Source organism: Galleria mellonella, unplaced genomic scaffold, assembly GCF_026898425.1.
Source record: "Galleria mellonella isolate WM207_F2 unplaced genomic scaffold, CSIRO_AGI_GalMel_v1 utg33, whole genome shotgun sequence".
Classification (NCBI taxonomy): Eukaryota; Metazoa; Arthropoda; class Insecta; order Lepidoptera; family Pyralidae; genus Galleria; species Galleria mellonella.
The window spans coordinates 10,468,940-10,480,786 of record NW_026442079.1 but is presented as its reverse complement, the minus strand read 5'-3'; positions in this window follow the sequence as shown (position 1 = coordinate 10,480,786).

Sequence of the window (11,847 nt, the reverse complement as noted above, 5' to 3'; positions counted from 1 at the left end):
TATATATATATATATATATATATATATATATATATTATACAACTTAGAATGGCAAACAAGCTGACGGCCCACCTGATGGAAAGTGGTAACCGTCGCCTATAGACATGAGCAGTACCATGGACATAATAGAGTATACTGTTTCGCCCATGATACCCCCCATGCGTTGCCATTCCTGAGGACTCAGGTGTTATTCCTCTGTACACAGTAAATTCACGCTATAACCCACCCTTCAAACCAAACAACAGCCATGCAAACACAGCTGCTTCACGGTTGAAACACGAATGGGACAGAGGTGCAATCGACTTTTGTACAAAGTAAGTGTAGTAAGTGTCTAATTTCATTTATTTCTTCTATCAGCCTCATATCACTGTAATCTTTAGGCGTTTCATTTAAATTTCTCTAAAAAAAATTCTAACAACGTCCAGACAGCAAAGAGTAAAAAGTATCTACCCAAATATAAATGCTACTTATGTGACTGAATCATAAAGTAACGGTGAGGGATCTTTTGAAATTATACCCTTATTTCATCGCCAAACTACCTGGTGACTGTGACACAGTTTAGCTTTTATTTCGAAAGTGACGTGGGTGGGACTAGCTTACTCGTTCATTATTTCGTGTTTATTATTACAAAAATTTACTTCGAAAGTAACATTGGACTGGCTCTGAACAGATGTTCAGAAGATAATGTGAAATAAAAACGATAAGCCGGTAAAATTAATGCGTTTGTTGCAAGCGCTGGCAGGTGAGAATAGTAGACGGGGCGCAGAGATAAGAGGCACAGGAGGAACTATATAAATGCGTGTACATCAAATTGTTAAATAGGCTGTTCATTTTAATATCTTAAAGAATATTAGTATAGTACTTTCACACACACCAACATATCAGCCTTAATAAAATACCGTGAACAGTTTAAAAGTTATACAAACAAATGTTGTATTTTTTTATACCACTGAGGTGGCAAACAAGCATAAGGCCCATCTGATGGTAAGTGGTTACCGTGGCTTATGAACACCTGCAATACCAGAGGTATTACGCGTGCGTTGCCAATCCTGAAGAAAAGCGTATATTATATTTGTGCAAGGCTGGGACAGGTCGCTAGTATAAAATAAAACATTTGGAATTGGAACACAGTTTACTTTTAATATAAGAACATTTACAAATGCAACTGATGGTTCATAAATTATCCTGTAAACATTTTATTACACGCTTGAGAGCAAAAAAAAAACTAAAAAAGGCATTTACAAAATTAACACACTATAAATATATGTATAACCCAATTTAGATGGAGTTCAATGCAAATGTATTGCGTGGTTACTATTACGGCTAATGCGTCAGCGGATTTTATTAGAAGTACTATTCCTCTTTCTCATAAAGGTTGCTGAACAATTTCTGGTATCCTATTACTTCCTAAGATACACGCAATGAGAGAAAAACCTTAACGCTGACGTCATGTTCACCTTGGAACAAAATTTAGACTACTATAATATATAATACTATATAATAATAATATATAATACTAGAATAATAGACTACCCCTTCCTTTCCCGTGGGTGTCGTAAGAGTCCACTAAGGGAGGGCGAGGGATGGACAGCAGGGTTCCTCTTAAAACATCTCTACTCTACTCTAACTACTCTACTCAGGGAGGAAATGGATTGTTAGTAAAGGAGACTGACAATCCCATTGCTAGCAATATACCTAACCAGGTCTACCTCCTCGCGGTTCTCCCTGGGAACTATCATGGTTAATTCCTGATTCATTATGATACATGAATTCATTATGATGGGCTAACTGGCCTGTTTTCATTCTCATCTATCACCCTTCACTGGTGCTCCGCCAGCGTATCCCGTTAACGCAGGCGGGGTTACCATACCATTTTCACTTACCAAAAAAAAAAACTACTCTACTCAATCGCAGTTAGGCTAATTGCGGTTGTCAATCCGTCTGCCAAGCGTGGGATTTACTGGCAAGACTTCCCAAGGGGGAGGCTTGTGTTTAACAGTGGACACTTAAAGGTTGATATGATGGTGATGATGATGATAAAGAATCGTAAGCGGCACGTAAAACTAAGTGTATGCTATTGAACATTTTGGGACTGGAATACGAGGAAAAAAAACAAAAGCATCAAAAAATTTTTAGACTCCGATACTTTTTTTTTTATACAACTTAGAATGGCAAACAAGCGGACGGCCCACCTGATGAAAAGTGGTAACGGTCGCCTATAGACATGAGCAGTACCATGGACATAACAGAGTATACTGTTTCGCCCATGTTACCTCCTATGCGTTGCCATTCCTGAGTACTCAGGTGTTATTTCTCTGTACCCTGTAAATTCACACCATATCCCACCATTCAAATTGAAACACAGCCGTGCAAACACAACTGCTTTACGGTTGAAACATGGATGGGGCAGAGGTACCCAAGCAAACAGCTTTTGTACAAAGTCTCCATCTAAGAAAATAGTAGAAGAAAGTATGTTTTTTATTATGTCTTGGCATCTTAATACCTCGACTGCTCTTTAACTTTTCTCAAAAAGAAACTTCACTACTTGATTTTACTATTAAATCCCATTTTATTTAACAACACCAAAAAGGCGTCAAAGGATCTTTGCGTTCATATTGAGATGGTCAAGCATGCACTCGGTGCCATATGCTCAAACTCATCATCAGTGGATTATTCACTGGTCATGTGCGACGGAGAAAACTGAGATATTTTCTACCGCCATGCGCAGGATTTAGGCCAGCTCCCGCTGCTATAGACTGGTTCAACGCAAAGAAACGGACGCCCATTGGACATCACTGATTGTTGTATATATACGTACATTTAAAAAAAATTTCAATAGTGCGTTTCAAGTCATTAGTAACCGTTGCACCGTCACGGCGAGCGCATCGTTTACTTCGACTTAGGACATTTATGACGATTGTCAGTTCATTGTGGATAAAAAAAAATATGATTTTTTTTTTGTGATCAAGAGGAAGTACCTTATAGTTTATATGAAACATCGCTAGTCAAAATTCATGAATTTTGACACGCACCGATTAAAATTCTAAGCAATTTCATAAACTTCAAACTCTGAGTTTTGTTTTGTGTTTAGCCTATAAAAGAAGGAAAAAGTGAAGTGTGTAAATTTAATTATTTATTCATTAAATGAAAAATAATGATTATATCAAATAACGATAATTTATTCTAATAACAAATTGCTCTGATAGTTGACGGACAAGATATATATATTATATATAATTTTTTATGGGTGAAAATGACTTGATAACCCCGTTTGCGCTATCGGTATACGTTAGCGGGATACCAGTGAAAGATGATAGGTAAGGATGAAACCGAGTCAGTTAGTTCATTGTGACGAATTCAACAAGATATAATCATAATAGTTTCCAGGAGGAACCGCGTGGAGGTCGACCTGATAGGGTATATTGCTAGCAATGGGGTCATTAGACCCCATCACTAATAATCCGTTTCCGCACGAACAACATATATTCCTTCTAAGGAAAAGATGCATGGCCTACAAAAAAAAATTAGCCAGATAGTGGGCAGGTATATATTCGTATATCTGAACTTGTCTAGATAGTTCTAGAACAATAGGGGTTTCCTGGTTTTCTATTGTGTTATTTTTTTTTTCAATTCTCGATCCTCATTTTTTGCATGCAAATAAAAATTAATATATTGACAACGCACAAAGTAGATGCATTGACGGTGCGGGGAAGGTATGCGTAGGATGCACTTGTATTATTACAATATTCGTCAACAAGTATACCATTTTTCTATTATACGCACTTATTACTGTAACATATGGAAGCACCGGCAAGATATATCTAGTCTAGTAAGATAGTCTCGGTGTAAGCTGACGTAGGTTTTACCCACCTAAGTACGCCATACTGGAGGGAGAAGGCCTTGTTGGTAATGGGGATTAGCAACCCCATTACTAGCAATAAACCCTATCAGGTCGAACTCCTCGCGGTTCCTCCTGGAAACCAACGTGATTGATTTATTATTAAATTCTTCATGATGTTGATTTGCTTTATACTCACCTATCATCCTTTACTGGTGCCCCGATACATGTAATAGTGCAGGCGAGGTTACCATTTCATATTCACCCATTAAAAAAAACTACGCCATACAACGAATATATCTGTGTTTTTGTTTATTTATTTTTTTATACTACTTAGAATGGCAAACAAGCTGACGGCCCACCTGATGGAAAGTGGTAACCGTCGCCTATAGACATAAGCAGTACCATGGACATAACAGAGCATTCTGTTTCGCCCATGATACCCCCCATGCGTTGCCATTCCCGAGGACTCAGGTGTTATTTCTCTTTACCCAGTAAATTTACGCCATATCGCATCCTTCAAACCGAAACACAGCCATACAAACACAACTGCTTCACGGTTGAAACACAAATGGGACAGAGGTACCCAAGCAATCGACTTTTGTACAAAGTCTGTGTGGAAACAACAATAAGAATTTATAGTATTTAATACGTGGTTCTAGCATAGAATAGGTCACCCCTTCCTTTCCTATGGGTGTCGTATGAGGCGACTAAGGGAGGGCGAGACGTAGGCAGCAGTGTCCTTCTTAAAACATCTCTGAAGTCCTGACTGCGGTTGCCAATTCGTCTGCCAAGCGTGGCAACTACTGGCAAAACCACCAAGGGGAAGGCTTAAGTTCAGCAGTGGACAGTTAAAGGGTGATATGATGATGATCAACACGAACGAAAGGGAATTATATTCAGTTTTTTGCAGTATTTTTGCAGTATTTATTATTGCCTCAATAAATGTGATTATAAATTACATTTAAAAAATAGATGGTTAGTACTAAAACGAAAGCGCTAACATCATTTATGTATGAACTGTCCCCCGCATATTTTTGTAACTTTAAATCTGTAATTAAAGTGTTATTTTCGCTTACGATTACTTAAGCGTTCTTAAACGTTCTTAAACGTACTTAAACGTTCATTTCTTATGTTTATATTATAATAAATAAATAGTTAATCGATTGGTATAAAACTACAAAATATGACGAAATTGTAACATACTTATATTAGTACCTAAATTATTTATTCTATAACTACTTTATTACTAAACAATTGCACAATACTTGTATTGTTGCTTATTTGACATTTATGCTTGTTACGTGTTATATCTATCTGTACATTCAAATTTGTGCATAGACACGTAACTTTTGTGCAATATATAATATATTTTAATTATGTAATTATTTTAATAATTATCAATCTATCTTCATATCATATCCCAGACGGGATAAGAAGAGTATTAGTATGTTCATAAATATAAATTGATAATAGGTTTTTCAAGCAACTTCGAATAGTAAACAAGTTGATAGCCCATCTGGCGGAAAGTGGTAACTGTCGCCTATAAACATGAACGGTACCATGGACATAACAGAGTATACTGTTTCGCCCATGATACTCTCCCATGCGTTCCCATTCTCGAGGACTAAGGTGTTATTCCTCTGTACCCTGTAAATTTACTGCCCTTCAAACCGAAACATAGACATGCAAACACAACTGCTTCACGGTAGTAACACGAATGGGATAGAGAGAGAGATTTCCTAAAAATTAAAACTTACTAATCTATTTCAATTATTAGTGTTCTGTTACTTTTTTTCAATTTGGAAATTTAGCACTTCAATAGCTGAAACATATTTGAGAGACGTTTGAAGGTTTTATGAATAAGAAGGTGGAGTGATTAAGCCTTGTGAATATCTAAATACGCAGTCATAAATTATCTTTTAGTTAAAACTCTTGCTTGAATGACGTAGAACACAGAGTACGTATTGCTGCATCATCCAATACAAATAATACTTATGAAATAATTAAAATTTCTATCCTTCTCTAAAAAAAGTAAACGTTTTACTCCTTTTCGGTTAAAACAAGTTTCTGACAATAATATTAATATTTTTTTTTAATCTAATAAAATTGCGCAATTGTACAGACGTGCCTGTACATGGGATACAATTAAGAAAACTGGATATGAGGGGACTTAATAAGACCAATATAGAAGCTAAAACAATAATTTTTAGAAACTTTGTCTATAGGTTTGTTCTGGCATCACGCAGAAAATACTACACCAAATTTGATACCATTTTCAGGGTTGGGGAGTTTTGCCAGTAGTTGCCACGTTTGGTAGGCGGAATGGTAACCGCAGCCAGGCTTTAGAGATGTTTTAAGAGGAACACTGCTGCCCATCAGTAGCCCCAATACAATCCAATAAGCCATGAAATTATATAACGACGTTTAATGAAAATCTTAATGCGTGGTTAAAATTTGCTGAACAATTTTCATGCTTTCCTCAGTTTCCGTTACTACATCGGTGAATTTTAATAGAAGTGCTATTTCTCTTTCTCATAGAGGTTGCTGTACGATGTCTGTTATTCCATTACTTCCTAGCACACACGGCAATGAGAGGAACACGTTAGCTCTAATGTCATGTGTACCCTGAGACAAAGCTTTACAACATATTATTAAAAAAAAAAAAACAGAACTTCTAAAAGTTATTGCTTGGGTTTCTATTTATTGCTCTTATTAAGAACCCTCATATATTTTTTTCGAAGTAGGGCACATATTACAAACATCGTCGAGTTACAATTTCATTTTATTAGTAAGATGTTCCATTTCTCGTACTGGTGCAGAAATTAATATGCTTTGTTTCCTTAATCATGAGGGGTATCATGGGTGAAACAGTATACTCTGTTATGTCTTTAGTACTGCTCATGTCTATAGGCGACGATTACCGCTTTCCATCAGGTGGGTCGTCAGCTTGTTTGCCATTTTAGGTTTAATAAAAAAATTTTTATCTCTTAGATCCTGTCGATCCTAAGGAGTGGTCACGCATTGTACTCCTACTTTGTCTCTATAATGAGACTGTTTTATATATAGAAATAGCAACAACGTGGGTCGTCGACTAAACATCCTATTATTAAAAACTACACAGCGTGTCTTTTATCTTTTCCAAGTTTACAATAGAATAAACCAGTATTTACATATGAACCTTACATTAGGTGCTATTAGATTATATATAATAATTTTTACTTCCTTATAGGTTGGTAAAGTTCATACTGAAATACAAAAGAATTACCAATGCATTAATATGTCTCGCTTGAGGAAAAATATATGCATGTTGCTAATGCTTAATTTATGTGTGGATTATTAAATTACATTATTATATATCAATTATAAATTTAACATATATTATGGTTTAAAAACAAACTTTTGATGTAAAATAACTGATAATCATTATAAATCTAATAGGTATTTGGCGTTTTCGAATTTTTTTAACCCGTGATATAGGAAGAAGACTGAATGCAATATTAAAATATTGAATTGTAACAACGTACTTCTTTTCAGGAAGTTGTAAAAGATGATTAAGGGGACCAATGTAAGGAAAACTGAAAGTAAATCCCTATCCAGATGGGTTTATCCTTTAAAGAGAAAAAGTTCGGCTGTGTACGTTTTTGTTATAACGGAATTTCTGTATTAAAAGTGAATGTACAAAAAATAATGAGGTTTTTTCTACACAGCCATCTGATTATTATAGTTATATGCTTTGTTTCAATAGAACATCATAAATAATAATAATAACTGACGAGACCTTATGGTCTTATGACAGTCTGCTAGTACCAATTAGTACATATAGCACAAATAAAAAGCGATTACTTTACTGAAGATTTCGATTTGTTAATAATTTCATTTAAAGAGTATTTTAACAAAATTTAGTATAGGAAATCTTTTTAGTATAGGAAAAGATACAATGCCCAGCCTTGTAACATTAAAAAGCGTTATGATGTAAGTTATATATTTATGTATGTATGTAGTGGGCCTATATTAATATCGATGTAGGATATTATCTATTACAAACATAGATAATATAGTCGATAATATTTTTTTTTTATGATAGAATGACAAACAAGGTGTCGGCATACCTGATAGAGTGCGACAACTATCGGCTATAGACATGAACATAGGCGATTGACATCATTGAGTGCACTAATACACTACATGCATTGCTACTCTTGAGGACTATAGTGCTATAACCTCTATACCCTAGGGGGGAAAGGGATTGTTAGTAATGGAGACTGAGAATCCCATTGTTAGCAATATACCCAACAAGGTCGACCTCCTCGCGGTTCTCCCTGGAAACTATCATGGTTAATTCCTGATGAATTCATCATGATGGGCTAACTGGCCTGTTTTCATTCTCATCTATCACCCTTCACTGGTGCTCCGCCAGCGTATCCCGTTAGCGCAGGCGGGGTTACTATATCATTTTCACCCATAAAAAAAAACCTCTATACCCTGTAATTTCACCACCATGTCTCACCCTTAGATTACCATATATAGATAGAGTGTCTCCATAGAGATGCTTCGAGAAGAACGGGTCAACTTTTTCATACAATTTTTCGTGATAAATAGTTTTGACTGATTCCTTCATAACTGTATGTGAATTCTTGAATGATAAAATTTGACATAATAAATAATATATATCGTTCTTTTATTCTTGCCTGACAATTTCGTATTATTTTATTTCGATGTATTTAAAATCTGAATATATAGATGATTAATTATAATGAAGTTGACTTGTATATGTAATTTTGTACTATCTGTATGTTTAAATATGTTTGTATGGTATATAGGCTAAATATGTCGGACATATTGTATTGTTGATGTTTCTGTTTATGTTTCAAAAATAAATAATCTTGAACCTCGGCCCGATTGAAGTACATAAAGCACCCTATATGCAAAATTAGGATATAACCTATCAGTGTACCAAATTTTATTCGAATTCGTTCAGTAGTTTTTGCGTGAAAAACTAACAAACATTTATTATTTATAAATAGAATCTGTAAATCATATTTATTTATAATATTATTAGGATGTAAAAGCGAATTAGTTTATAGATATTAAATAGGTATGAAGAAAGATATATACCGGTTATGTCCCAGTTAATCAAGTGCCTTGAAGTAAAAACTTGTAATAAATTATTACATTAGATTCCTAAACAGATACAAGAGGAATTTATAAATATATGAAAACCTTAATACATCATTATATTTCTTGTAAGTAAGCGAATAATTATGTCTTCATATGGACGTAAAGAACTAGTTATTCATTATATTCATTAATAGAATTCTAACAACAGTCACGGTCTTAGTATAAAATATATTTAAAACACTGTTTATTTAAACAGTATTTATCAAAAGTGTGCATTAAAAATATTAAGTCGGCGTAATGTTTACTAGGTAGTTATTTTTATGGGATTAGTTTAATGAAAAGAAAAAGAAGAAGAAGAGTTTCTGGGAAGAGTGAAAATGTTCACGATTTAAAGAGTTAAACAATGTGTCCAAAGAGAAATCATCAAATAGGATGTCGTTGACATTTTAATAATAGTTTATTTTAAGATACGACTTGATGTAACCCAGTTACTGAAATAGATTTTGGAATTAAAATGCGAGCATTTCAAAAATAAATATCTATAAGTACACCTATAGCTTAATCATAAACACCTCTCTGTCATTGTAAATCATCGACTAAATTAACAAAAGTAAATAGTTTTTAAAATACAGCTATCACTCACGACGCAAGTACTCCCAGTGTGGGGACTAGGTTACCTGCTCATATTTGCTGTTTTAGTTTATCTACGTAAAAACAACTGGATGCGGCTCACAGTTGTGTCCCTGAAGATCTAATTTAAAATCTGGTATACACTTCATCCTGATACGTTATTTAGAAGTAGTCTATTTCATGGTTTACTACTTCTAAAATGCACGAGTATGTAATAGCGTGCAAAAGCTAGTTAGTTGTAAATTTAAAGAGCAGTGGCCAGCGGCGTAACTATACCATTTGGGGCCTGTGGCAAATTATTTGATGGGGCTCTGTCAGTAAAAAAAAAAAAAGCTTTTCAAGTAAAATAAAATACTCAGGTACAATGTAAAGAAAAAAATCTGAGTTCGCGGCCTCTTGAGCCGGGGCTCTTTCGGGTCGGGGGCCCGTAGCATTATGCCAGCCCTGCCACCCTATTGTTACGCCACTGGCAGTGACAGTAATCGATTTCCTTGTGAATTACTTTCATCCTAATCAACATCATTTTAGTAATTTTTCGTCCACTGCTGGACATAAGCTTCTCTCATAGACTGTCACAAGGAACAGTCCTGAGTCATCTGCATCCATTGGCTCTCTGCAATGATTTTGAGTTCGTCATTTCATCTACGGGGAGGTCGTCCTATACTGCGTTTGCCCGTACAGGGATACCACTTAAAAGCCTGATAAGAAGAAGAAGAAGGCGAATTACTTTATATGGACACAATTCTTAAAATAAAATCTCCATCGAATAACAAAAGGAAATTTTAAAGAAAACGAATAGATGAGTCTCATGACGTGCGCTTACCGGAACTAGCCATAATATTAACATATTAACTAAACATTAGTCATCTACGTCTAAACTGCACGAATTAAAGAGTTATAGTACGCGTGCGCACCTGACCGAATCCACGTACCCGCGGCAGCTTCACCTGTTGTGTAATGGAACAGTGGTGTAACCTCAGAACAGAGAAATAAGACATATTTTCTATCTAACGATGCAACGTAATATTTATGCAACGAACTTATATAATAGCTACTACTTAGATGTATTGTTTATACCAGTACAATACATACTCATTTTTTTTGACGGCAAATTCTATACTTTTTTATGTTACATATAGAAATAATTTTTACTTCAATATGTTGAGAATTTGTTTTAAAATCAATTGATTTTGAATCTACAAAGTAATTAGTTATACAGTAACTTATTTTATTTATTAGATTTTATTGTACTAATTGCAGGAATACATTAAAAACATGATATTTTCTGTATATATTGTGAAATTTTGTCCATGTTAATTTGGGGTTAAGTTGGATTAGTGGTAAAAGTCTAGTTGAGATATTGTAACAGCTGCTAATAGTCCACTGCTAAACACAGGGGAACCCTATTAGGGGGTTTTAATAGTAGTTGCCATGCTTAGCAGGCAGGTTGGCAACGGCTGTTAGATTTCGGTGATGTTTTAAGAAGGACACTGCTACCCATCCCTCTATCATTAAGTTCCCTTAGTCACCTCTTATGACTCCCTCGGGAAAGAAAGGTGTAGTTCATTCTATGCCGGGACCACACGGCATCGAATCTTACGATATAGTCGATTTTAAATATGCAACGAATAACGAAATAATTATATAAAATTAATAAATTAATCCAATTGAATAGACCGTACTAACATGTGTTGACACTTAGCTGTTATTTAGTTAGGTACATAAATTTTATATTCTTCTTAAAGTGCACATTTTATTAATATTATAAATAAATCTGTTATTAGATATTTCATTGCTATGTAATTATTAGGTACGTATCAACGAAATAAAATGTTTTGAAAATCATTTATTAGAATAAAATGAATTAGGTTCAAAATTATTAAGGCATATAAAACCTATTTATTTGTTCTTTATCAAAAAATAGATAAAATAATACATTTACTGACTGTATTATCTATGACATTTCTCCCCTACGTTCGTAAAGGGATTTTAATTATTTATTACGATTAGTATTAATGTGTCTATTACTTACTATAGTACATGAGAAAAATTTGCAAGCATGAGCACGTGGAGGATGGCTGGGCTGAAGTATGTATTGAATATCTGAATATATATCAATATGTAGTATTCTTCGACCTTCCATCACGAGCGGTAGAGTCTAAACTGCATTCATTTAATGGTTTTTATTATACATAGATATATAATTTATATGCATCACTTATAGCACACAAATAACACCAGATATTGGTACATACTTA